We start from the raw sequence: 4,316 nt of genomic DNA on the forward strand, positions 1-4,316 counted from the left end.
AGGTGGCAACATTACAACACAAACAAAAACATATTTTCATATTTTCGATACTTACTGCAAATGGGAAGCAGCTGCTGGACCCAGATCCCAGACAGATCCTTCTTTTCCTCTGCTAAGTGGTCATGGCAGTTCTGTACTGCAGACAGGTATTTATTGTTATTATTATAATTACAATTTTCCACGTTATTTATGCTCCTTAAGGCGCTTTCATGGATGAGAAGAAACAAGTCTATATGTCCAAGTTTACCAGTCACTCTGAATCGCTACAACACGACACTGATAATGTCGTGATTATAGAAGGAGGGCTTTCAAGTAAATTCTTAAATTCTCTGTCTACTCTTTCCCATATTTACTCTTTCATTTCCATATTTACTTGCACCTCTCTCTCTCTCTCTCTCTCTCTCTCTCTCTCTCTCTCTCCCTCCCCTCCTCCTCCTCCTTCTCTGTGAATGGGCCAGATCCCTCCCACCTGCCCATAAAAGTCTCCAGCATGCTGTGTGCGCTTTATAAGCACAGTTTGCTTTGTGCATCCTTCTGCTGCAGCTCCACTTTACTGAGAGGAAAAAGAAAGAGTGAGAGAAAGCGTAAAGGACAGCAAGACAGCAAGAGAGGTAAGCAGAACCTGACACGTGTATACTGCAAACACGAGTGAAGCGAAGTGATTCAGTGAACCGTTTGTGATTCAGCCGGCCGTGGTTCGGATTATCTGGCTCCTCGGGATGGTTGTGTAACACAGACACAGCCATGGGAAGCCAGAGATGCTCGGAATGCTTTGCCGTGTTAGATCCGTGTTGGATTCCTGGGTTTCATAACCAAGGTGATTATAGCTGCCCGGGACGCTCGGATCCGAAATTCGAGAATCGGGCCAATGTTGGTTCAGTGTCAGATTTGACATATTTTCCAGTCTGATTCATTGTCGTAATTATTATTATTATTATTATTATTATTATTATTATTATTATTATTATTATTATATATTTTTAATATACATGCCATGACTGATTTTTTGTCTTCTTCTGTTTATGGAAGGTTAAAACATTTAGCTCCTGCTCCATTATTTCAAAATTCTAAGCTTACCTGCATCAGGTATCAACTTATGCTCAGAGCTTTGATAACAGTATTGTATTGAAAATGCAGAAATGTGGCTGGTGCATCCATACTAGCTGCACCAAGCAAATTAACAACACAGTTAGCAAAAATCGGTATTATCCAGTGTCTGGCTGAATACTAGAGAAGGGAAATGTGAAATAGTTTCATAGTTAATGTTATATAGGAAAAAAACCCAAAACATGGTAGGTTCAGCTCAGTATGCTTGGAGATCATACAGGATATATGTACAGCATAACCCCCTCTGCAGGTGTGAAGATGTTCCAGTCCACATGTTGGAGAACCAGCAGAAATGAAAACAAGCCCACCCAATAGATAAAATGCCACAAAATTCGAGCTCAGAGGTGGCCCTGGCAGTGATCGGAGCAGTGCTCGGTTTTTATGGCCTTTGTGTACAGCCAGTGTGACTCATTTACAACACGTGTTTTCGATAAAGGCGTCTTTTTATGTAAATGAAACCTGCTGGTAGCCTAATTCCTGTGAATTATATCGGTCTGACGGTAGCAAGTAGTTCTCCTCTGGCTTCATTTAAAATGCTTCGATGTTTTTAAACTTGTTTTTGTTTTAGGGTGTGTAGAGACACGGAGATTTTTTTTTTTATCTGAACACCCAAGGCTATGTCAGTGCTGGGAATGGACCGGCATTTTACTGTGCGAGGTACATTTTCGGTTTCACAAAGTATCCCGAACAACGATCCCTAAAGGACTCATTTGAAAATGATCCTAAACTAGCAGAAGATCACCAACATTCCTTCACAAGCTAGCGTCACAACATTATCTACGGTCTAGTAATAAATGTTCTCCATAAAGAAATCTAGCTTGCTAATATTGGAGAATGTTCAACGAATCTAACTATCTAAAGTTGGAAAATCCCTAAGCAATACTTTGCTAAACTTTGAAAATACCCCCCCACCCCCCCCCCCCCAAAAAAAAGGTATCAAGCTCATTTTCAATCTAGCTAAAATCCCCAAACTTGCTCAAATTTGCTAAGGGGGGGGGACTGCTTCAAATCAAATTAGCTGACATTAGCTAGAAAGATCCATGAACAATAAGGGATAATCCTTAAACAATAGCTAGTTAACATTAGAAAATGTTTCCAAACAATGCTATAACTAATCACAGAGAAAACCCCTAAACAAAAAAGCTAGCTTACATTAGATAATATCCCATAAACAAAACTAGCTAGCTTATAATGGGGGAAAAAAATCCCTAAACTAGCTCAAGTTAGAAACAAGTTCCTCAGAAGATTCCTATGAAAGATTCATGAACAAAGCTAACCAGCGAATATTACAGATGATCCTTAAAATAATTTGTGAATCTTATCGAATTTGAGGAACTTTTCCCCATAACTTTAGCTAGTCAGTTAATTGTAAGAATTATCTAAGAAAGATAGCTAATGATAGCTAAGGAAAATCCCCAAGCTACTTGAGCTACCATTAGAAAAATATCCTCAAATAAAATGAGCGAGCATTAGGAAAGATCCATGAACGAAGCAGGGTAGCAAATATTAGGAAAAAATATATATATATTCCCAGACAAAACTAACAAGCTAATAATAGAAATAATCCTTAAATTCAGCTCTCTAATATCCCTAAACAAAAGCTAGCTAATATTAAAAAGCATTCCCAAACAACGCTAGTTAGCTAATGATAGAGGGAAACCCCCAGGCTAGCTAACATCAGAAGCTCAAATTAAATGAGCTAACGAAGGCAGCTAGCTGATTTGACAACATTGTGTATTTCACGTTGAGATTACGGAGCTTCACTTTGTCATGAAAAGCCAGTGTAGAGAGATATTGGGAAGACATTTTGGCTGGGGTAGAATGCCATCACTTGTTAGCTACATTAGCGTTGTAGAAGACCTTTACACTACATTGTCTTACATTTAGAACAAGAGGTAAATTATTCTTTCATGCTCTAATTAAGCGGGAAATAAAGATGCAAAATGTTTTTTCTCTCTCATTATTTAATCCAATCTAGATTAGCTTTATTAGCATGACTGCATCAATAACATCACTGAGGCTCATAGCAGTAATAATTATAACAAGATAATTACTTGTTTAACCCCTCTCTCTCTTTCTTTACTTCTACCCTTCTCTCTCTCTCTTTCTCTCTCTCTTTCTTTACTTCTACCCTTCTCTCTCTTTCTCTCTCTCTCTTTCTTTACTTCTACCCTTCTCTCTCTCTCTTTCTCTTTCTCTCTCTTTATTTACTTCTACCCTTCTCTCTCTTTCTCTTTCTCTCTCTCTCTTTCTTTACTTCTACCCTTCTCTCTCTTTCTCTTTCTCTCTCTCTTTCTTTCTTTACTTCTACCCTTCTCTCTCTCTCTTTCTCTCTCTCTTTCTTTACTTCTACCCTTCTCTCTCTCTTTCTTTCTTCACTTCTACCCTTCTCTCTCTCTTTCTTTCTTTACTTCTACCCTTCTCTCTCTCTTTCTCTTTTTCTCTCTCTCTTTCTTTCTTTCTTTACTTCTACCCTTCTCTCTTTTTCTCTTTCTCTCTTTCTTTTTTTACTTCTACCCTTCTCTCTCTCTTTCTTTCTTTACTTCTACCCTTCTCTCTCTTTCTCTTTTTCTCTCTCTCTATTTCTTTCTTTACTTCTACCATGCTCTCTCTCTTTCTTTACTTCTACCCTTCTCTCTCTCTCTTTTTTCTCTTTCTTTCTCTCTTTTTCCCTCTCTTTCTTTACTTCTACCCTTCTCTCTCTCTCTCTTGTTTCCTTTCTTTCTTTCTTTATGTCTACCCTGCTCTCTCTCTCTTTCTCTTTCTCTCTCTCTTTCTCTTTTTCTCTTTCTCTCTCTCTTTCTTTCTTTACTTCTACCCTTCTCTCTCTTTCTCTCTTTTTTTCTCTCTTTCTTTCTTTACTTCTACCTTTCTCTCTTTCTCTTTTTCTCTCTCTTTCTTTCTTTACTTCTACCATGCTCTCTCTCTTTCTTTACTTCAACCCTTCTCTCTCTCTTTTTTCTCTTTCTTTCTCTCTTTTTTCCTCTCTTTCTTTACTTCTACCCTTCTCTCTCTCTCTCTCTTGTTTCCTCTCTTTCTTTCTTTGTCTACCCTGCTCTCTCTCTCTTTCTTTCTTTACTTCTACCCTCTCTCTCTTTCTCTTTTTCTCTTTCTCTCTCTCTTTCTTTCTCTTTTTCTCTTTCTCTCTTTCTTTCTGTACTTCTACCCTTCTCTCTCTCTTTCTCTCTCTTTCTTTCTTTACTTCTACC

At 38.1% G+C, this 4,316-nt stretch overlaps 1 protein-coding gene across 1 annotated transcript in view; it reads left to right on the forward strand.

The window, feature by feature from the left end:
- The first annotated feature begins 501 nt into the window (after nucleotides 1-501).
- The window catches only part of col8a1b (collagen, type VIII, alpha 1b), an 18,120-nt gene continuing 14,305 nt past the window's right edge, over nucleotides 502-4,316 (forward strand). Inside the window, exon 1 of the mRNA XM_053617074.1 lies at nucleotides 502-611. The gene's annotated coding sequence lies outside the window, so the exon portion shown is untranslated. The remainder of the gene's footprint in view (nucleotides 612-4,316) is intronic.

The sequence above is a fragment of the Ictalurus furcatus genome, chromosome 27 (assembly GCF_023375685.1).
Source record: "Ictalurus furcatus strain D&B chromosome 27, Billie_1.0, whole genome shotgun sequence".
NCBI classification, from domain to species: Eukaryota; Metazoa; Chordata; class Actinopteri; order Siluriformes; family Ictaluridae; genus Ictalurus; species Ictalurus furcatus.